This window comes from Staurois parvus, unplaced genomic scaffold, assembly GCF_062004578.1.
Source record: "Staurois parvus isolate SC_StPar_1 unplaced genomic scaffold, SC_StPar_1.0 ptg000439l, whole genome shotgun sequence".
Lineage (NCBI taxonomy): Eukaryota > Metazoa > Chordata > Amphibia > Anura > Ranidae > Staurois > Staurois parvus.
In genome coordinates this window covers 5,167,278-5,192,203 of record NW_028318235.1, presented here as the reverse complement: position 1 = coordinate 5,192,203, position 24,926 = coordinate 5,167,278, and the positions used below count along the sequence as shown (strand labels likewise).

General features: G+C 41.7%; 1 protein-coding gene across 2 annotated transcripts in view; it reads right to left on the bottom strand.

The window, feature by feature from the left end:
- The window catches only part of MFSD12 (major facilitator superfamily domain containing 12), a 172,825-nt gene that overhangs the window by 146,477 nt on the left and 1,422 nt on the right, over positions 1 to 24,926 (bottom strand). The window lies entirely within an intron of this gene.

The following is a 24,926-nucleotide window of genomic DNA, read 5'->3' as shown; positions in this document are numbered from 1 at the left end:
GGGGAATACAGCAAACATGTGGAAGAAGGTGCTCTGGTCAGGTGAGTCCAAAATTGAACTTTTTGGCCTAAAAGCAAAACGCTATGTGTGGCGTAAAACTAACACTGCACATCACCCTGAACACACCATCCCCAACGTGAAATATTTGATGGGAAGATGAATGGAGCAAAATATAGGGTGACTTTAGAAGAAAACCTGTTAGTCTGCAAAAGACTTGAGACTGGGGCGTAGGTTCACCTTCCAGCAGGACAACGACCCTAAACATACAGCCAGAGCTACAATGGAATGGTTTAGATTAAAGGATATTCATGTATTAGAATGCCCCAGTCAAAGTCCAGACCTAAATCTAATTTTGAATCTGTGGCAAGACTTGAAAATTGCTGTTCACAGACGCTCTCCATCCAATCTGACAGAGCTTAAAGCTATTTTGCAAAGAAAATTGGCAAAATTTCACCCTCTAGATGTGCAAAGCTGGTAGAGGCATACCAAAGAAGACTTGCAGCTATAATTGCAGCGAGGTGGTTCTACAAAGTATTGACTCATGAGGGCTGAACACAAATGCACGCCACACTTCAGATATTTGTAAAAAAAAAAAATTTAAAAACCATTCATCATTTTTCTTCCACTTCACAATTATGTGCCACTTTGTGTTGGCCTATCACATAAAATTCCATTAAAATACATTTACATTTTTGGTTGTAACATGACAAAACGTGGAAAATTTCAAGGGGTATGAATACTTTTTCAAGGCACTGTATCACAGTTTCGGAGGCCTTAAAATTCCAGGATAATACATTTTTTATGTCACACAGTATTTGCACAGCGATTTTTCAACAGCAAATGTTTTAGAAAAAAATGTTTTACTTTTAAAATGCACATAAACAATATATTGCCCAATTGTTTGCTCAGCATAACATCCCCTTTTATATTTTGTCAAACAGATACTAAACATTAGACTTTAAAATTGCAACAATGACAAACTACGTAAACCTTTAATATCCATAGGCGATGATTTAAAAGCCTTTACAAGTTACCACTTTAGATTTGCACAGGAGGTCTAGTGCTAGAATTACTGCCCTCGATCTGACGTTCGCTGAGATACCTCACATGCAGTTTACAAACCGACACTGGACATTTCTGTTCACATTTGCGCATGAGCAAAGGGTCGGGGTTGTTTTTTTCTTTTTATTATTTTGCTCTTTATTTTTACACTGTCCCTTTAATTTTTTTTTTTTTTTTTAATCACTTTTGTTATCACAGGGAATGTAAACATTTGTGTGGGGATGTAAACATCCCCCGTGATAGCAATAGGCAGTGACAGGTACTCTTTTTTAGAATCTGGGGTCTATTATACTCTAGATCTCTCCTCTGCCCTTAAAGCATCTGATCACACCAAGAACAGTGTGATTAGATGCTTTCCCAATTTCAAAATGGTGCTGTTTCTATCCTGCGAAACCAAAATGATGAAATGCTCGTAGCTTACGGTTTCTGAAACTATAAAAGATGACTGGAGAACGTCCCTTCCCTCTGCTTGCAAAAACAATCCAGTGGCTAATTAGCCTCTAGGATTGCTTTTAAATGAAAGCTGACCACCAGCTGAAAAAAGAAAATACCAGGATGACACCTGTAGCTGCAGGCTCAAAGTCCAGTGACGTACCAGTAGGTTGCCGGTCCTTGTAGGGCATATACATCGTGTTCCAAATTATTTTGCAAATTCTATTTAAGTGTCACAAAGATTAAATATTTTGTTTTTCAGTTTAACTCATGGATGGCATTGTGTGTCAGGGCTCTTTCGATCACTGAAAACAATCTCGGACACCTGTGATAATTAGATTGGCCGGTGAGCCCAATTTAAGGAAAAACTATTAAAGGACGGTGTTCCACATTTTTAAGCAGAGCACCATTTTCAAGCAATATGGGGAAGAAAAAGGATCTCTCTGCTGCCAAAAAGAGTGAAATAGTTCAATGCCTTGGACGAGGTATGAAAACATTAGATATTTCACGAAAACTTAAGCGTGATCATCGCACTATTAAGAGATTTGTGGCCGATTCAGAGCACAGACTGGTTCGTGCAGATAAAGGCACATTGAGGAAGATTTCTGCCAGATCCATGCATCGGATCAAGAGAGCAGCTGCTAAAATACCATTACATAGCAGCAAACAGATATTTGAAGCTGCTGGTGCCTCTTGAGTCCCACGCACATCAAGGTGTAGAGTCCTCTAGAGTCTTGCAACTGTGCATAAACCTTCTATTCGGCCACCACTAACCAATGCTCACATGCAGAAACGGCTGCATTGGGCAGAAAAATACATGAAGACTAATTTGCAACAGTCCTGTTCACCGATGAACGGTGCCGTGCAACTCTGGACGGTCCAGATGGATGGAGTAATGGATGGTTGGTGGACGGCCACCCTGTTCCGACAAGGCTGCGACGTCAGCAAGGCTGTGGTGGAGTCATGTTTCGGGCCAGAATAATTGGAACAGAGCTGGTCGGCCCATTTAGGGTCCCCGAAGGTGTAAAGATGACCGCTGCAAAGTATGTGGAGTTTATGATTGACCACTTTCTTCCCTGGTACAGAAGGAAGAACTATGCTTTCCGTAATAAAATCATCTTCATGCATGACAATGCACCATCTCATGCTGCAAAGAATACCTTTGCATCAATGGCTGTTATGGGGATAAAAGGAGAGAAAGTCATGGTGTGGCCTCCATCCTCCCCTGACCTCAATCCTATTGAGAACCTTTGGAGCATCCTCAAGCAAAAGATCTATGAGGGTGGGAGGTAGTTTACTTCCAAACACTAGCTCTGGGAGGCTATTCTGACATCTTGCAAACAAATTCAAGCAGAAACTGTCCAAAAACTCACAAGGTCAATGGATGCAAGACTTGTGAAGCTGCTATCAAATAAGGGGTCCCATGTTAAAATGTAACGTGACCTGTTAAAATGTTTAAAAAGTTAAAATGTTGTTAAAAGTTTGATTGAAATAGCTTTTGATTTCAGTAAATATGCTGCAAACACAACAAAATTACAATTTTCAGTTCTTTACAACCTATAAAGTGTTTTGAAACTTACTTACTGTGCGTAATAATTTGGAACAGTGCATTGTAAGTTTTTTATGTTTAAAAAAAATACGGTTATCATTAGGAGGTTTGTTCAATAAAATTTGAATTGTACTCTCAATAGTTGATAACATGAGAATTATGCTGACTGTTATTTACATCAATTATTTAAGTAAATTAGAAAAATATCATTTGCATAATAATTTGGAACACAGTGCATGTAACAGCAGAAAATATGAGCATATGATGAAATCAGGTCTGTGGACAAATATAACCGCAATTCATTCTTTTTTTGTAATGCCCATGTTGAGGGCTAGATCCAAAAAAGTTTTAAATTCGGAAACCGTGATAGGTTTCCATATGAATTGTCTGGCAAGACCTGAATTTGAGTAGACGGTCATATATTATTGTGCGTATAATTTGCTTTGGCCCACAATCGAGTTCATAACAGTTAAAAAAAACAGTGATCTGTGATTGGCTCCAGGTGGTCACATGGTCCAGTGTGCGGTGATTGGCTCATGTACCATGTGAGCGGTGGGCCAATCCAAGCTCACTATGAACAGAAGCCAAGCTGTTATGAACCAGATTGATTCGTAACAGCTTTGCTAGCATTGTGATCACAATGCTGGCGCTTACTGTAGCAAACTTGCTCATCAGAGATGGACGCGGAGTTCCCCTTTTTATTAGAAGTATTCCTCAATCCTTTATTCCCTACCCCCTCCCTTCCTGAGAGGCACAGGGACAGATGTGTGTGTGTTAAAAGTTGCTGTCAGGCTGGAGCAGCAGGGGGCCCAGCGCTACAAATCCCCCCCATAGAGACAGCAGACTCTCTGTCCCAAGACCTGTATAAACTCACATCTCATAACCAAGATAAGGTAGTTTTTTTCCCTGGACTTGAAAGAAGTTGGAACCTTAAACCCTACCAGCCAGGTGACAGAAGTTAAATGAACATTCCTCAGGTCAGCTGTCACCTATGTTTCATATCATGGATTATGAAGCTGTCAGTTTTAATGCAGAGTCCATCAGACCATTTCGCCCAAAACAGGGTATTGGCCAGTACTTAGAGCCACCCCCCCTGCAGGGGGACTTTAAAAGACAGGCTGGCAAGCCTAAAAGGTTAAGCTAAACACATCTCCCAATTTTAACATCGTAACAGCAGGAGATCAAAGACCCTTCGCTCTGCAACTTGGATCTGCATACCTTAAGGCTGAACATGGCAAGTAACTTAACCTTTTAACTTCTCCCTGTTATCTCTTTGCTGTGCTGTTTTCTATGTATATATATAAATATATATCTTAGTTACATCTTTTTTCTGCAAGTATTTTATTGCACCTGTTTAACTCTTTTAGTAATAAATCTCTCTTTCTGAAAGTGTTAAACTGTTTCTAAAGCGCTTAATTGCAATTTACGAATCCCTGCCTTCTGAAGAGATGCTACTGTGTTTGTTTAATCCTCTGCCCAATCGGCCTGCGGTGACCGTATTGGACAGGCGACTTTTCAACTATTACAATGTATATTTGATAAAGAGAGTTTCCCCTTTCTCTGTACAAAAAGTGGTGGTGGCAGTAGAGGGTTAGTTGCGTAATTAACCCGACCCAGTAACAAGCGCATTCAGGCTGCCGGTGCGTCGACTGCGTTCCATTAGCTGGACAATCGTTGTGCAGGGCGCAGCTGAGTGTGGCATTGTTACGCACGTCACATCGCGGTTTTAGATCAGCCGGTCCTTTGGTCACGAGTTTGGTGAGAAGGTCTGGGGTCGACGCCGCGGTTGTGACGTATTGGTGGTCGCGGTCATTGCAGTGTTGAGGGTGGCGATCGTGCGTCCGTGACACTTACCATTGTGTGCTTGGAGAAAACTGAGGGGTGGCTGACAAAGGGATCGTATAAAAGTGCGCCACGATTTGACAGCCTATTCATCTGATGGGCTGTAAATCACACTGGCACACACAAAAGCAGTGCATTCACTACTGCAGCACCATGCTATTTGGCGCCCGCAAACACTGCATTTACTATCTGAATCTGGGGTGCCATTAACAATATGTTTTAATCCTCATGACTACAAGGGCTGTATGGTCACATGCAGTAGGGGAAATGTGAACGGAACACGTCCATCTTTTACAGCATGCTAACTTTTGTTACACCATGTCTGCAAAGAATAAATACCAACATGAGTATGAATAAGAACATTTTGGGTGTGTCATTCTGCTAAGCATACCTCAGCTATCTGCTGCTAAACAGTGCGTTTAGCTGCAGATAGGGATGAAAAGTTGCCCCTGAATGCAGCACTTTCCTTCCTAAACACAGCTAAACTGTACGAAACTAAAAGCTGTTAAAGCCTCATGCACACTGGATGTTATAAAAAAACACCAGTAGTGTTAGCTGTAGAATGCTGCATTAAAAATGCGTGTTTTGTTGCGTTTTTGCATTAGCTTTTTTCAGCGTTTGCGGTTTAGCAAAAAATATACTAAAGTCTTCAGGCTCAAAAACGTTCAAACGTCGGGGAGCCACGTTATTTAGCGCTTTTCAGCTTTTATCAGTGTTAGAGCATTTTTACAGCTAAAAAAAAACACCTTTTGAAACACTCTAATTCTGGGTCTTTTCTCCAGCCAGAAAACACTCCTGCCAACAAAACGCTGATTAAAGCCTGTGTGCACATAAACACATAGGAGAACATTGCTGGGATATATATGCTTTTTTTTTTTTTTTTTTTTTTTTAAAACTGCGGATGAAAAATCTCATCCAGCAGTGCTACACACACTGACATATATTCTGAGAGCACACCCAGTTCCTATCAGAACAGATCGGTGCTGCAGCTGAATGGCATCCCTGTAAAGAAAACAATGGTTAACAATAAAAAAGGGAAGAGCGGGTGTCACACCCAATTCCGTGTCTCCTACAGACACCATCTTTTTTGGGGTGACTTTTAGGAACGATTCACTTCGTCCAGTTGCAAAAAAAAAAAAAAACCAAAAAAAAAAAAAAAAAACACACACCTTTAAATTTGGAAACCGTAGTCACTTTCTATGCAAATTGTCTTTCAAGGCTTGAATTTTGGTTGGAGACAATAAAAATTGTTGTGCATTTAAAATTGCTTTGATCCATAAATCAATCCATACAGATCTTTTGTGAAAAACAGATCCAAAAAAACAATCATCAAGGGGAGTTGTTAAACGTGCTGTTCCCACATGAATTACGGGTTGGGAAGTAAATAGGGGAAGTACGGGTGCTGCAGAATTTGTGGGCTGCCAATCAGGATGTGCAAGCACATCAGGAAGGACACAATGGGTTCTACGGCCCGTTTTCAAATTCTTGCTGGCTGTGGGACACTACTTGTGCTAGCCATCACACTTACAGGACTTGCTAAGTCACCAAGTGATACTGCCGTGCTGGTATGTAAAAGACCAGGATGTACTAGGCAGGCCGCTGGTGCTCGCCAGTTCAAAGGGTAGAACGGCAGTACTACTGGCACTCTGCTGCATATGAGAATCATCATGCAATTCAAACACCTCAGCAACCTGGGAATGGGGTTGGGTACGCCTGACCTTAACAGGGACCTCTACTCCATCATCTGAGCCATCTGTTAGGATGCCACTGCTCTCTACAGGTTCATATTCCGAGCCTGATTAGGTCAGTGAGACTTCCCCTTCGCTCTCATCTGACATGCTCAGAATCCTGTAGGTCTCTTCACTAGTGTACCGCTTATTGGACATTTTGTCCACTAAATTTATAGGTACCTAGTGCGACTCATTGGAAAAAAAGTGCACCTGGCTGTCAGGGACTGCTTGAGACACTGAAAAAAAAAAAAAAAAAAAAAGTACCTTCCAGTGCTAGGAGAGATCAGGCCTGATCTTTGTAACCCTGCAGTTTTGTGTTTAACGTATCAAGTGGCAGTGAACTCCTAACACTGCACTTGCTAAGGAGGGGGGGGGGGTTAAGCATAGGGACTAAAAGTATGTGCTGGCAGGTGTAAGGGCTGATCCTGCTGGTATATTTCTGATCTGATCACAGATATTGATCAGTTTAGACACTATACTAGCAATGGAGGTTTATTGTGTATGCAAGACTGTTCCTGGCAATCAAAGGGTTAAATGTGATGATTGATGTAGTGGTGGGCAATCTGGTGCTATCTGGGAGGGATGCTGACGCTATTGCTATCTGAAGTTGCCAGTGACACTATTACAGCGATCAGTAAAAAAAAAAAAAAAAAATCTGTACACTGTAATGATGACTGGTGACAGGGCAGTGAAAGTTTACTGGGAGGCGATTAAGGGGTTGAATGTTATCTAGCAGTGCTTTTACTGTGTAATGCATAGACGATTCGAAAATCGGCCGATTTTTCGGGCGAAAATCAAATCGGCCGATTTTCGGATCGTTAGTGGGCTATTTGTTCGGCCGATTTTCGCAGCAACGTTGGGCAAATCTGCCGATTTTTTACCAATAGAAAAAAAAAATGTGCGCATGGAAGAAGGAGGGAGGAGAAGGAGGGAGGAGAAGGAGGGAGGAGAAGGAGGGAGGAGAAGGAGGGAGGAGAAGGAGGGAGGAGAAGGAGGGAGGAGAAGGAGGGAGGAGAAGGAGGGAGAAGAGGATAATGATGATGAAGAAGGATGAAAAATAAGAGGAATTCCAGTACGGCAAAAAGTGTCCCTGCAGAGAGCTCTGCTATTTCTTTGACAGTTCCTTGACATTTACAGCGGTTGCAACATTGTATCTATTTGTTTCCGAATAAAAACATCTGTATCCTAAAATGGATACAAATAGATACATTGTTGCAACTGCTATAAATGTCAAAGAACTGTCAAAGAAATAGCAGAGCTCTCTGCAGGGACACTTTTTGCCGGCTGTAGACGGGATGAAAATCGGCCGATTTTTTTTACCATTGCTGGTCTTGTCGGCCGCTTGAACGACCGATTTTTCATTTTTTAAAAGAAAAATCGGCCGTTTTTCTCCCCGTCTATGGCCTACATAAGTGTGCTGCTTGGACTCACGTGGATCTGCTTTAGTCTCTCTGTGGAATGGAATGTGCTCCCTGGAGAGAAGATTGCATCATCAGACTGAGCTCTGATTCGGTACAACCGATCAGCAGGTCCAGGCCACACATCATTGGCCTGAATCTAGCGAGTGATCGGTGCTGTACCGAATCACAGCACTGCCAGGCGCGTGTCTGCCCCCTGCCTGTGAACACGGCGGTAAATCTATGTGATTTTGCATAAAATTGCTATAGGGCAGAGTTTAGCCGGTTAAACTATATATGTAAACCTTTACCCTGTAAAACAACCAATTTTTGTGTGTATAGACAAAAAAAAAAAACCCACACACATTATAAACACTTTCCCCCCCCCCTTTTTTTTTTTTTTTTTTTTATAAGTGATCACATACCCTCTTTTTTCTGCTACATAAAAACTGGGGGAGGAAAAACAGCAGTACATTGGTCTTCCCAGTGAAAGGCTGTGGGTAAGGGGCAAGCGGTGTCAGGACAAGACTGATTATTGGAGGAGAGCAGGCAGAGTTCCCCGCATAGCTAGAGGACTGACCATAGTATTTTCCTGCTTAGTGTAGTCAGAAAAGCAGAGGACACCAGATTTTCACAAAAAAAAAAAATATAAAATCAGGGAAATTAAATGTTGGGTTTACTTACTCTGTAATGGTTAATAAAATAGAAGTTAATAAAATAGAAATGAACGAAGAGAAAAAAAAAAACACAATCAGCAGGAAAATAATTGAATGGATAAAAAGGAGAATAAAGTGCTAATTAGGGACAATTAGAATTAAAAAAAAAAAAAAAAAAAAAAAAAACTTGAAACTAAATGTTTTGTAAAACTTTTTTTTTTTTTTTCTTACTGGTCAGGTTGATTTCATTTGATCTGCAGATGAACCATCAGAATGATACAAATGTAACAAGTCAGACTGCTTTCTTTTGACAGCTAAAGCTGCCAACCTTCTGTGTACAGTACACACCAATATGACTGGTTATTCACAGCCAAACTGCTGTGTAATGGGAGGTGGGAAAATGACAGAAGGATTGGACATGCTATACAAACCCTATGTTCAATGATTATCTATTTTTGGATGTGTGTAAGTCACCCACAGTCTGGAACTAGTTAACCGACATTTGAAGAAGGATCCAGGTGAGAAGTTATCAGCAGAACAGCATCTGCATCCAATCAGGCACTGTTCAAGTAATCTGACAGATGCATGAGGAGATTCATCTTGCGAAAAGTAATGCAGGCCATAGATGGGTCGAAAATTGGCCGATTTTCGGATCGTTAGTAGGTTAATTGTTCGGCCGTTTTTTGGTATTTTGGCAGATTTTTTTTTTTAATCGGTAAAGTTGGGGGAAAAAAAAAATAAATAAATAATCGGCCGATTTTCGCGGCAATGATGGGCGAGGAGGAGGAGGGAGGAGGGGGGAGGAGGATACATTGTTGCAACCGCTATAAATGTCAAGGAACTGTCAAAGAAATAGCGGAGCTCTCTGCAGGGACACTTTTTGCTGGCTGTAGACGGGATGTAAAATCGGCCGATTTTTTTTACCGTTGCTGGCAACGTCGGCCACTTGAACGACCGATTTTTCGTTTTTTTTTAAAAAAAAAAAAAAAAAAAGATTTTCGACCCATCTATGGCCTGCATAAGTGTGTGTGTGGGTGTGTGTGTGTGTTGAACTACAGCATTCAACACACACACACACACACACCATTCACCTGTCCTACGATCCAGGTCGACCTGCAGTCTTCTGTCTGTACCGCTAGCATTTTAACTGTGGGCTTGCAGCTTTACAGCTGGCTGCCCACTGTGCATGTGCGAGCGCTGCATTGTTAATGGTCCCGCAGTCTTCTGGGATCGGTCATGTGTCCCAGAAGACTGAAAATCGAGGGGGGAGGGGGTTGGGGCTTGGCAGGAAAATGTCTGCTTTCGATCACCTAAAAAGGTGCCAATTCTTCACCAGGAGCAGGGGATGAGTCCTTAACCATTAGCCGCCCAGCCAATGGCCGTTTGGCGGCTTCAAAAGTGTTGCTGCATTCCGGGTGCACGCCATTTGGCGCGCTCCCGCACATGCGCAGTTTGCGCTAATGCAGAGTGGCGCAGCAGCGCGATCTGTCACCGGCCGTGTACCTCGAACACGGCCGATGACAGATCCGAGTACCGGCTCCCGTTGCTGGTACCATGTGACCTGCTGTGACCAACCACAGCAGGTCACATGACAGTTGTATACAATGGATGGCTTCATTCATGCCATAAATTGTATACTAGTGCCTAGCTGTGAATGGTCACAGCTAATCACATGCACATGTCATGTGATTAGCTGTGACCAAATCACAGCTAAGCACAAAAAAAAAAAAGCTGAATGAATCGATTTCATTCAGGTAAATGCTTGCTTATAGCAAAGTAATTCTTTGCTATAAGCAAACTGTGTAAAAAAAAAAAAAAAAAATACTGATCACTTCCCCAAAGTAGTACAATGTTACTATGGTAACATTGTACTACTTTGGTCATAGTAAAATAAGAAAAAAAAAAAAAGTAATAAAAAATTAAAAAAAAAAAAAAAAAAAAAAAAAATTAAAAAATATTTTTTTTTTTCCCATACTGTCACCAGTCAGTGTCCCTGTTCACCGCCATGCCAGTTATATGATGACGCTGTACTGCACTGGTGTCAGTATAAAAAAAAAAAAAATTGTGAAAATAATTTTTTTTATTTTTTCATTTTCCGAAAAATGACAAAAAAAATACAACTTCAAAAAACTCGCCATGCCTCTTATGCAGTACTTCGGACTGTCTACTCTGCAAAAAAGGGGTCATTTGGGGGATATCTGTACAATTCTGACATTCTTGGACCTCAAGAAATTAGATTGGCTGTCAGTACTTCAGGATTGATCAATTTTCAGATATATACCATAGTTTTTGAACTCTATAACTTTCCTACAAACTAAATAATACATCCTAATTTGGGTTATTTTCACCAAAGACATGTAGCAGAATACATATCGGCCTAAATTTATGAGGAACAATTATTTATTTGTAAACTTTTACAACAGAAACAAAGAAAAAAATTTGTTTTTTTTTTCAAAATTTTTGGTCTTTTTTTGTTAGTTTAGCAAAAAAATAAAAACCCCAGTGGTGATTAAATACCACCAAAAGAAAGCTCTAGTTGTGTTTAGAAAATGATAAAATTTTAGTTTGGGTACAATGTTGTATGACCGCGCAATTGTCATTCAAAGTGTGAGAGCGCTGAAACCTGAAAAATGACCTGGGCAGGAAGGTGTAAAATTGCACGGTATTGAAATGGTTAAAATTGAGTCCAAGCCTCTGCTCTTCACCTTCTTTACCCAGGCTAGCTAAAATGGGTAACACTATGAACCCACTGAACAGTCATGTTGCTGTCTAGATAAGTTATCCTTGTGCTTTTGCCCTTTCCAACTGTTGAACACAGTTTATACCCTTTTGCAACTGGTAGTGGGTGATAATAGAGAACTTAGGACTTTAATTAGGAGACCAAATAGCTTTGTGAAAAGAACTTTTAAATATATGAAAAAAATATTTAATGCCGGGTTTGTTTACATTTGTTTTGTTCAGGCTTATATGCTTTATATTAGTTCCTTATTCCTTGGTATATTTTTGAAGTTCTAAAAGGAAATGGAAAAACTACAATAAAACGATAATCAGCAAAGATGCCCTTATGACCCTGTTGATCTAGACATGTTAATCAAGATCATAAGACAATGAGGTAATGGAGTGGTGAGGATTGTGTGGAGGTGATGATCATAAGATGCAAAAAAAAAAAAAAAAAAAAAAAAGGGGGAAGAAGTGGCACGAAAATAGTTTGTTAAAAGTTAACGTTTAACGTTAAAGTTAATGAGCTTCGCTGACTGAGGGTCCATGAACACTAGGCCGGAAAACTGCTCTCAAAAAACACAAACCAGAAGGGTTTTTTTCTGCCTCTTAACACCGAGCTTGAAAAAATGCCTCTAAGGATACAAAACGCAGTATGCTCCCCTGGACGCCAAGCTTTCCTGGCAGCTCAAATACACCAATCACGGAAAAAAATGCGTGTAAACGCAGTACCGCGTTTACAGCTTGAACATTTAATTGGCCAGAGTACTTGCCATTGAAATTAATGCCCAAGCACTAAACGCAACTGGCGCTTATGTACGTTCACGCACATTTACATGCGTTTAGTATTTTTTGCCTCTTCTGAATGCGATTCTTTAACTGCCCCTAAACACTGCTGCTGCTAAACTCTGAAAAACGTGTGCATGGACAGACTTTTGAGTTAAGTTTAGGGGCTCTGACAAAAAACCCACCAAAAGCTCAGTGTACATGAGGCCTATACATCCTAATGCGTATGGACAGATAGGATTACATTGGCCTGCTTCTGCAGGCAAAATGCTAAACTAAGCAGCTTTTTATTTATTTATTTATTTTAAGTCCGTGTGCACGGACCCTCTGGACACAGTTATTTATTTCAGGTACTTATATAGAGCCGTCAATTTACGCAGCGCTTTACATATATATTGTACATTCACATCAGTCCCCAACCCTCAAGGGGCATACAATCTAAGGTCCCTAACTTACATTCATACACATACTAAGGCCAGTTTAGGCCGGATCCAATTACCCTACCAGCATGTCTTTGGAGTGTGGGAGGAAACCAGAGTACCCAGAGGAAACCCACACAGGGAGAACATGCAAGCTCCAGGCAGGTGATGGCATGGTTGGGATTCGAACCAATGACCCTAGTACTGCCAGGCGGAAGTGCTAACCATTTAGCCACTGTGCTGCCCATAGTTGATATCTGAGCAAAAATCTGGGCCTCAGCTACCATCTTCATGGAAATGGAAAGCCAGACCCCCCCCCCCTCCTCTTCCGCACCACCTTTTCACTGGGACCCCTTTTTAAAAATGCAAAATGTTAACATCGCCTTACAACAATATATGCATGTATTCATCACAGCAGTGAATCTCTCCTTGTCTATTGCCAGGATGGTTATGCTGCATAACCAAACAAAAATATATATATTTTTTTATTTAAGTTTCTGGTGCTTTATAAAAACAGGAATTTTTCGTTACTGGAAAATTCCTTTGCCCGAGTTCATTGGCAGACACAGCCTTTTCTTCTTTATCCATTACCATACAGGGTTTTATAGTCCCACCTATAGGAGCAGGACTAGGCAGAAAAAAACGCTGTACCTCCTATGGGCATTCCTCTTCCCCCTTCTCTGCTATATGCCTGCAGTCATTCATAAGCAGTGTCAAAGGAGAACTGCCATAGAGGGGAGGGTGTTGTGTCTAACAATGAACTCACACAAGGCATTTTATGGTGAGTGAAAAAAAAAATCCTGTTTTCTCTTACAGTCAATGACGGACACAGCCTCTTTATTCATTACCAAACAGTAATGTCCCCAAACAGTGCCACATTGAGGGATGGGCAAACCAAGGAATAGAGAAAAAACCCCAGGGCAACTTGCCAACAAATCGAAACACCCCAAGGGGTGCCCGAGTGGCCTGCAAGACTTTGCTGACACAACTAACATCGAAGATGCCAACACATCAACCTTACAAAAAAACTTAGGAAACGTGTGCACGGACCAACAGGTCACCACTTGCACACTTAAGAAGCAGACAACTGGATGCTGCACCGCCCAGGAGGCGGTGACTGCCCTTGGAGAATTGCACCATAACAAGGAAGGATTCCTGTACATTAATGGAAACAGTACCAGCCCTTTTATCAGATCATCCGTGAGCACCAGGAGAGGATCGGACCGCCATAAAAAAAAAAAAAAAAAAAAAAAAAAAAAAAAAACACATTACAGCCGTCATCAAGGAGGTACATGCAAAGCGTGCAAACCACAGTGCAGAGCCACCTCCCTAGGATGCAACAGCCGAGGTCACAGAGAAGGATGAACAGCAAATATCCTCAGTCAAGTGAAAATCCAACACCTCCTTCAGAAGGAAGGGGAAAGTAAGAGCATCACCTTGTCCTTGTGAAAAACCAGATAAGGCAGCGTAAAGGATAAGGCAGACAAATCCAATACCCTCTGAGTCACAGAGTTAGTGACTAGGAAGGCAACTTACTGTGAAAGCACAAGTAAGGGAATATACCGAATGCTCCCAAAAGGGAGGCTTTTGAAGAACTGACAGCACCAAATTCATATCCCACACTGGCAATGGGAAGCATGCAGGGAACACCACACAAAGAACCCCCTGGGGAAAGGTGCAAATCCAAGATACATAACCAAGGGACGCTGAAGGAAAAAACAGCCAGAGCACAGACAAGAGCCATGACCCTTGATCGTGTCCAACCCAAGTTTTATCCATACGGAGGTGAAGGAAGTCCAACACCTGCACCACCGAAAAAGAGCGAGGATGGAACCCCTAGGCTGCGCACTAAATTACATAAACTCACGGGGAGTGATAATCTGCCAGGAGGAAGACTTATGAGCCTTTAGCATAGACAGAACACCGAGTCAGACAACCCTCAGTCCTTCAGAACCTGCGTGCAGTAGCTATACAGACAAAGCCAGCAAAGGAAGGCAGGGGGGACACAGGTCCCCAAGATAAAATGTCCTGTCAAAGAGGCAGCTGCCAAGGAGCATCTGCCACCACTGCACCACAGACGGTGAGGCCAATCTGGAGCCACTGGGATCCTTACAGTCTCTATGCAATGGAAGGCGAAGATGAGATACCGATCCTCCAGTGTCACTAAGGCATCCGATGCCTCTGCCAGAAGATCCAACGATCTTGCCATGAACCTTGGAACCTTCCAGTCGAGGCAGGAAGCCAAAAGATCCACGTCTGACATCCCCAGCGAAGGCAGAGCTGAGAGAACACCACAGGGTGCAGAGACAACTCACCCTGATCCAGTGTCTGATGACTGAGATAATCTGCTTGTCAGTTGGCGACCCTCAGATCACATACACGTATTGCTGACAGAGCCGGAATGAACCTTTCTGCCCATCTCAGAATGAAAGATGCCTCCAGTACCGCTGCCACACTTCAAGTCCCCTGAAGATTGACATAAGCCAACCAGATACTGATCAGCAGACCCTGTAGGCTGATCTGTTCCTCTTGTCAGCAACAACCTGATCGCCCAAGGCTTTAGGACAGTGATGGGGCAGTCGAGCCTCCTCTGCTGTCAAATGACCCTGAGCAAATTACGATCCCAAGACTCCTCCACAGCCCAACGGGCTGGCATCTGTCATGACCACAGTCCATCGAAGGGGGAAGAACATTCCAATCTGTAGTGCTGGAGACCACAGTCACCAGAGAAGGCCTTTGTTGACCGCTCCAGGTGAATGCAAAAATCCAATGAAACCAGAAGAAGACCTGTTCCATTTGGACAGGATTGCCTACTGCAGTGTTCTTGCATGAAACCGAAAATCTCGAAGGTAGCCACCACCAGGCCCACGAGCAGGATTCCACATGCAGAAGCAAGTCGTCCAGGTAGCAGAGCACAGCAAGCCCTTCTCGTCTCAGCAAGGCAAGAACCGAGTGGCAAGACCTTGGTAAACACTCAGGGAGAGAAGGCCAGACCTAAGGGCAGCACTACCATTTGGTAATCCACATCCCTGCTGATGTCCCACGCAGATGGTAATGTGTAGGTAAGCGTCCTTGATGTCTATTAATGGCGGAAAAGTCCCCGGGTGAAGGGAGGCCACCGCCGATTGAATGGATTCCAGTCTGAATAAGAGGGAAATTAAAATTCTACGTTGTGGCCAAACCTCATCACAGCCTCCGAGTGCAGCCAAAACGAAAAAACCCAAGACTACCGACACAATGCCATCCCAGTTGTGGTCAGTGGAGAACCCGCACCCACGAGGAGCTGGATGCCACGCAAGGCAGTACCGCAGAGAATATATCTCTGGCAGGGCAGGGATGACAGGCCTCACAGGGGCCCAGTTAGTCAGCATTCGAGCCACAATACACCACAGCAAAACAGAGAGCTTGGGAAGGAGGGGGAGGAGCAGCAATGAATGTGTCTATGGGTGGATATGCTTGTAAAAGGATTGTATATTAAATGTATGTGCTGTTAAGCAGCCCATAAGTTACTTGATTTTCTTTCCTTCCACCACGGGTAGAAGGAAAGAAAATTGCTTGATTCCCCCATTGCTATTGTGTTTTGCTGGCAGAACACAAAATGGTCACTGCTATTGGCTATAGCTGCTGGCAATGTCAAGAAATCTGACAGGCTGGTTGTACCCAAGTTGATCAATTTATCGACTTGGGTACAATAAGCCTGCCCACACGTGGATTGAATCTTGGCTGGTCCCTGCTTAACCAGCTGAATTTCAATCCATGTATGCCGGGCTTTAAAGCAGGATTGAAAAGGTAGGGAAAATACCCTAGATTTATTAGATCAGAGCTTTCAGACCTACACCAGAGCTGTACTATGTACTTGTATGAAAACGTATCCTGTTCTCTTTGTATTGCTTCATTTATGTGAAATCCCTGGTGTTCCTGCCAATCCCTCTGCTTTCCTTATAAAAACTGTCTACGCTAGGCATGAGAGCAAATCATGGTCAGTTTTCTGGCTGTGATGGAAGCTAGTCCAATGATCAGACTTTGGAGGGGGGAGGGGAGGCATGTCAGTACTGGGATGTTCAGTGCTGCGGTTTCTCCTCCCTGAGCTCCTTATGACACTGAGAACAGAGGATATGTGATTATCTGAAAAGTGTGGCTAGGTGCTGCACGTTTTAATGTATGCATAAATGTTTTGCCGCTCAATTATGTTCTAAAATGAATGGGTTGTTTTACAAAGTGAGGGTTTACATATACTTTAAATTGCTTTCAGAAATTTCAAATACTGCCCCTTGACCACCCAGCTAATGCCCACCATACAGCCAGAGAGCTGTTCATATGCAGTGACTGAAAATCTTCGCAGCATGGCAAATTTAATAAATGTTGAGTTGACAGGTGGCACAGCTTGTCAAACTCACCCATTCAAGTCAAAGAGGACACGCTTTTTAATTTTTTTTAAAGCAAAAGGCCCTAGAGAAAAAATTGATGGGTGTTGCAATTTTTCACGTCACACAGTATTTGAGCAGCTGGTTTAATTAAAAAAAAAAAAAATACATAATCCAATTTTTTACCAAACATGTCATGTATTAAAATTGCGCATGCACGTGCAACAGCGACAATTTTAGTATTCATAGGCAACACTTTAAAAGTCTCTACAGAAGGTTACCACTTTAGATTTGCAGAGGAGGTCTGGTGCTAGAATTACTGCCAATGATCTGACGTTCATAGGGATACTTTATATGAATGGGATGATCGCTGCATGTGTGGTCGACGTTCGCCTTTGCATGCGAGCACGGGGGGGGGGGGGGGGGGGGAATAGGGGCATTTTTTTGGTACTTATTTAATTATTTTTACACTGTCAGTAATTTTTTTTTTTTTAGGTCACTTTTATTGCTGTTACAAGAAAAGTAAACATCCCTTGTGACAGCAATAGGCATGTGACAGGTACTCTTTATGGAGAGATCTGGGGTCAATAAGATCCCAAATCCCTCCTCTACCCTTAAAAGCATTCAGGCAGACCAAGATCAGTGTGATAAAATGCGGTTTCATTTTTAAAAATGGCGCCGTTTACATCCGGGTAAAAAAGGAAGTGACGCAAGATTATCGCTTTCAGTTCCCTGTATCATAGAGGTGAATAGCATGGTTCCACTCTTTGCTTAGCTCTATAATCAGCCGGCAGAAGCACCGGCTGGTCAATTGTGTGTCCCCGTGGGAAGAACAGCCTGTTAAGGCCACAAAAGGCAGTGGGGGGTAGTATTACGTCACCTCCCACTGATTCAGTAAATATATATCCTCCTGCGCTCTTAAGATAAACGGTACACTAAGCTAAAAAGCAGCCAGCATTTGTCCCATACCAAACAAAAGGCAATAGAAAATACATGTAAAGTGATGCAGCGCTAGAGATAAAAAATACTATATGTAAACAGAATACAGCATAAAACAAATGACCCAAATCCACAGGGGGATATGGAAGGAACAGTAACCCTTAGTAGACAAATGACAGTGGTTTAGTGCAGAATAAAGTGTCCACAGTTCATATTTCTAAGAAGTGCAGGTGAATCACAGCACACTCAAAATGTGATCCCAGGCAGTCTGGCTGCAATGGCCTCTCACCTCCACTCTATGACCCCACAGGGCCGCAAAGCATAATGTAGATCACCTCGGGATCCTTCAATTCAGTAACTCCTTAGATAGAATGGCATCACATGAACAGGGACAATATTCAGCCGGACCAGTGGGCAAACGGAAAACACTCTCCTCCGATGTCACAACCGCTCATAAGCTCATAAATGAGGAAATAAACACAATCCTCATAGTGTATTACTGCTTTAATGGCAAATGGGCAGCAATAAGCCAAGAAGAAGGAGATAAATACACTTACATAACAGCCTGTATGTAGATGGTTTCAATGCGCTGGGTGTACAGCATGATCAAAAAGGTGCACCAAGATGGCGTCACGCCGGAAGTACGTCACCACGCTAATGCCGTCTTTAATGCGGCATTAGCGTGGTGACGTACTTCCGGCGTGACGCCATCTTGGTGCACCTTTTTGATCATGCTGTACACCCAGCGCATTGAAACCATCTACATACAGGCTGTTATGTAAGTGTATTTATCTCCTTCTTCTTGGCTTATTGCTGCCCATTTGCCATTAAAGCAGTAATACACTATGAGGATTGTGTTTATTTCCTCATTTATGAGCTTATGAGCGGTTGTGACATCGGAGGAGAGTGTTTTCCGTTTGCCCACTGGTCCGGCTGAATATTGTCCCTGTTCATGTGATGCCATTCTATCTAAGGAGTTACTGAATTGAAGGATCCCGAGGTGATCTACATTATGCTTTGCGGCCCTGTGGGGTCAGAGTGGAGGTGAGAGGCCATTGCAGCCAGACTGCCTGGGATCACGTTTTGAGTGTGCTGTGATTCACCTGCACTTCTTAGAAATATGAACTGTGGACACTTTATTCTGCACTAAACCACTGTCATTTGTCTACTAAGGGTTACTGTTCCTTCCATATCCCCCTGTGGATTTGAGTCATTTGTTTTATGCTGTATTCTGTTTACATATAGTATTTTTTATCTCTAGCGCTGCATCACTTTTACATGTACCTCCCACTAATTGACATAGCAATCCAGCGGCCAGTTAGCTGCTTGGATTGCTTTTACAAGAAAGCGGCCTGTCAGCTCTAAAAAACTGCAGCTTCCGGCCTCATCCTGGTATAACCTCTTGAAGTCCAGCAATGTACCCGTACGTCGCTAGTTGCCAAGTGTATAATCTTTTAGGGCTCATTCACACAGGCATATGCATTATCTGCATGGAACACAGGTTCTTGACGGCAGAGCACACAGAAGATCCTGCGCAAGATACGCACTCACCTTTAGGCATGTTAATGCGTAAAATCTGCAGCCCTGGGCCCAGCTGTGTCCTACTATTTTGTTGCACAGCTAAACAACGCACATTGCGACATGCAGTACTCCTTCACACAGGCATCTGCATATTTTCTGCATATGCGTATTGCTGGCAGAGCTAGAAGATCCTGTGTAAAAAAAAGCGCCTACAGTACCTGTGTTAATGCATATAAAATCTGCATCCTATGTGCACGACCAATCGCACATTCTAGTATGTAGACACAGCTATGTGTATAGGTTGATTACTAGAGTGCTACTTTTCGATGCCTATACATCTATATGGTGTGCGCATTGTTTTTTTTCTGCCCACGTGGATGAGGTGGTCAGTTGGGGGGCAGTAAACCCACATCTCAATATAAGATATCCAGCACTATCCTGCTTTAATTCTAATACCCCACCAAGTCACTTTAACCGTCCTTCCCCTGAAGTACATACATAAATCAATCAATCTTTAAGCACACTTGGTTACAGAAAACTCAATATTAGTGTATGAAGTCCCAAAATAAGAGTCCAAAAATCAAAGTCCAAATAGATCCCAAAGAGAGTACATCTTGATCAGTACTCTCAAATCTTCGTGTCTCCAAACCACCTTTTTGATATACTCCAAAAATAGATCTTCATATACCTCAAAGAAAAAAAACTCAACATAGTGCTTTATCCAAATAGTATAAAAAATATATAATGAAAGTGCCACACGTGTTACATGCAAAAACACTACCGTGCCACAGCAACCGTGAGATCAGATACCTCTGCCTTAAATGTTATTCACTGCACGCAAATAACAGAAGTGCATAATTACCCTCAAGGTAGTAACATAAGCCATAGATGAGATTATTTCCAACCTTTTTCCTTCAATCTTTCCAGCCACTTCCCACAGACCTCATAAACAGACCAGGGATCAGTGTGTATCATAAATAATCACAGTACTTTATTATAGCAACTTACATTAAAATATGAGATCAGCTTCCACACATAAAGCAATTGATTCCACAATCGAACCTCTCCTCAGTGGTGTTGAAATATCCTCACCATATCACTTCAGAGAAGGGATAGGTAATTGGTGATCGGTTCCTCACTAACCATACACCTGTATGGAGGATTCCAGGGCATACACAGCCGCGTGTTCCAGGAACAAAAATGGCCGCCCCAGCACTTCCGGAAGAGCGTCAGAACGTCACCACGTCACGTGCCCCGGATGCGTTTCGTCACATCCAGACTTTGCCAACAGGGATCCCTGTTGCCAAAATCTGGATGTGACGAAACGCGTCCGGGGCACGTGACGTGGTGACGTTCTGACGCTCTTCCGGAAGTGCTGTGGTGGCCATTTTTGTTCCTGGAACACGCGGCTGTGTATGCCCTGGAATCCTCCATACAGGTGTATGGTTAGTGGGGAACCGATCACCAATTACCTATCCCTTCTCTGAAGTGGTATGGTGAGGATATTTCAACACCACTGAGGAGAGGTTCGATTGTGGAATCAATTGCTTTATGTGTGGAAGCTGATCTCTTATTTTAATGTAAGTTGCTATAATAAAGTACTGTGATTATTTATGATACACACTGATCCCTGGTCTGTTTATGAGGTCTGTGGGAAGTGGCTGGAAAGATTGAAGGAAAAAGGTTGGAAATAATCTCATCTATGGCTTATGTTACTACCTTGAGGGTAATTATGCACTTCTGTTATTTGCGTGCAGTGAATAACATTTAAGGCAGAGGTATCTGATCTCACGGTTGCTGTGGCACGGTAGTGTTTTTGCATGTAACACGTGTGGCACTTTCATTATATATTTTTTATACTATTTGGATAAAGCACTATGTTGAGTTTTTTTTCTTTGAGGTATATGAAGATCTATTTTTGGAGTATATCAAAAAGGTGGTTTGGAGACACGAAGATTTGAGAAAGTACTGATCAAGATATACTCTCTTTGGGATCTATTTGGACTTTGATTTTTGGACTCTTATTTTGGGACTTTATACACTAATACTTATTTTGGGACTTCATACACTAATATTGAGTTTTCTGAAACCCACATCTCAACCTCCTGTTTTTATCACTGCCTTATGTGAATGAGAAAACCCAAGTAAGGCTTCCCATACATGTATAGATTTTCGTTCAAGGTTTTTTGTTTCAAGAATATTTGTTTGATTTTCTAAATGTAAGGCTGGCCATACACGTATAGATTGTTTGAAAATTTTAATTTCAAGAATATTTGTTTGATTTTCTAATCGTTAGTGGGGTCAAATTGATGTTCATTTTCGACAGCAGTGATGGGAAATTTCGAAGGGGCAGGAAGGAAAACCTCTCGATCAAAAATTTTTGGCCAGTGTATGTGGTTATCATTCAGAAATTACATTACTTTTAAAATCAAGCGTTGTCAGCAAAAGACAATTTTTGAACGACATTTGTCAATTCATCAAATTCTCCAAGAATTTCCGTACGACTTTTCTTATGAATATTACCATCCGAAAATCTATGTGTGTATGATCAGCTTAAAGCTGGCCATATGCGTGTAGATTTTCAGATGAGAATATTTGTAAGAAAAGTAGTTTGAAAATTCTTTGAACATTTGATGAATGGACAAATGCCGTTCGAAAAATTGTCTTTTCCTTTTAACATTTGACTTTAAGACTCGGTTCACACTGCCGCAACTTGGGATCTGACTTGTGAGACCCCAAGTTGCATGACATGTGAAATCCCCACATTAGTCAAAGGGAGCTGTAATGAAGTCACTCCAACTTTAGAAAAGTTTCCTGTACTACTTCTATCCGACTTGTGCCATTAGACTTTAATGGAAGTCGCCTCCAAGTCAGATCCTCATTCATATTGATGCGATTTGGGTCTGACATTGCAGGAAAATTACCCAGGCATTCCCTGAAAATGGCTTCAAGTCACATCAAAGTAGTGCTCAAGTCACCAGGAAGTCACCTGGCAAAGTCACACTGTAAGTCAAACGACTTTCAGGTCACAGTAGTGTGAATCGAGACTAAAATGAACGTAATTTCTGAATGATAACCACATACACTAGCCGAAAATCTGTTTGATCAAGAAACATTTTCCTTCCTGTCCCTTCACATTTTCCCGTCACTGCTGTCAAAAATGAACATAAAATTTGACCCCACTAATGATTAGAAAATCAAACAAATATCCTTGAAACGAAAATTCTCAGACAAAAAAACGCTACGTGTATAGTACTCTTTAGTGGTGGTCAAATCGATGTTAGTTTTCAACAGCAATGAGAACATTCGAAGGGGCAGGGATAAAAACTTTAATCGCTCAAACAAAATTTTGGCCAGTGTATGTGGTCATCATTCAGAAACTACATTCATTTTAAAATCAAACATTAAAAGCAACAGACAATGTTCGAACGACAATCGTCTATTCATCAAATGTTCAAAGAATTTCCATACGACTTTTCTTAAGAATATTCTCGTCTGAAAAACCGCATGGCCAGCTTTAGTTACAATAGTGTCATCTATATCTAGCTTTAAGCTGGCCATATACAGATTTATGTTTGAGAATTTTCGTTTTAGGAATATTCATTTGATTTTCTAATCGTTATGCAGGCCATACATGGGTCGATTTCAGAATTAATTTTCTTTAGAAAAATCGGAAATTTCGTACATTTTGTAATCCGATGGTGCCACCATTGATTTCGAAATTCGACCAACCAAGCCTTTAACCACTTCCCCTCTGCCCTATAGCAGAAATACTGCTAGAGGGCGGCACAGGTGCAAAAAATCACATATACATACATACACATATGTGATTTTGCATTTCCGGGTAGGGGGTGCGCACCCTACCCGCTCCACCGTTTGCGGCGTCCGCTGTCAATCCCCGGGTATCGGCTGATGATTACTCGCCGGAACACGGTATGTAAACAATACAGATCTCTCCCCTGTCAGCTCCTGCACACTGCTTTGTATGGCTCTGCATGGCAGAGCCATACAAAGCAGCATGCTTATAGTGAAGCACACACACAGTGATATAGCACACAGTTAACCCTTTGATCACCCCTTATATTAACCCCTTCATGTCCAGCGCCATTAGCACAGTGTCACTGCTTTTTATTAGCACTGATAACTGTATTGGTGTCAATGGGGATGTCAGTGACACCAAGTCAGTTCCCCCCAGTGCCAGAATACCCGCCATAGTCCTGCAATAAGTCGCTGATCACCGCCATTACTAGTAAAATAAATATATATATATTCCAGTATATATAAAACCATTTGTAAACGCTATAACTTTCATGTAAACCAATTAACTTACACGTATTGGGATTTTTTTTAGCAAAGACATGTAGCAGAATACATTTTAGCCTAAATTTATGACAAAATTTGATTTGTAAAATTTTTTTACTGGACATGTTTAATAGAAAAAATAAATATTGTTTCTCAAAACAGTTTTTTTTTTAAATTATTTATAGTGCAAAAAGTTAAAAAAATGCACATGCGATCAAATACCACCGAAAGAAAGCTCTATTTGTGGGGAAAAAAGGGTGCAAATTTCATTTGGGTGCAGCATTGCATGATCGCGCAATTATCAGTTAACCACGTCAAGTCCGGACACTTTTAACCCCTTCCTGTCGAGGCCAATTTTCAGCTTACAGCGCTATCACACTTTGAATGACAATTGGGCAGTCATGCAACACTGTACCCATATGAATTTAGCATTTTTTTGAGACAGATAAAACTTTATTTTGGTGGTATTTATTCACCACTAGGATTTTTATTTTATTTGCCATATAGATGAAAATGTACAAAAATTTTGGAAAAGTTTCTCATAAAATTTTGCAAATCTTTCTTCATAAATCTTGCCCAAAATGTATTCAGTTATCTTTTCAGTAAAAAAAAGAAAAGAAAAAAAAATAACCCAAATTCAATTATAACCAAAAATTATAAAATTTTTCAATTTGTTTTAATTTTTATTTTTTTTTTTCTTTTTAACTTACTGACGCCCTAGCAGTACAGTAGCAGTACCATAGTGACACTACTACTTGTGGGGGGTGATGATTTTTTTTTTTTCTTATACCGATTGCTTTTACACCCATAAAGGCTGTAAAAGCAATCATTTCTCCTCTGGCTGCATTTTTGCAGCCATTAAGAAATACTGTGTGAGCTGTGATTGGTCACAGCTTGTCACATGGTACAAGGCTGTTGTGAATTAGCTTGTACCATGTGACCTCCATGATCATTCAGATTTCAATAGTAGTAAGCACTGATGTCAGAAATGACATCTTGCTTACTACTATTCATGTGATCACCGATTGGCCAATCAATCAGTGATCACATGATGGGACCTCACACAGAAGACCCATACAGAGATTGGTGTCTCGCTGTATCCAGAGGACACAGCGGGCACCAGATCGCAGTGCCATGTGCTCCTAGGGAGCGCGCACAAGCAGGGAAGCGGGAGGACGTTTATAAACGGTCACCCGGTCCTGCACTGCT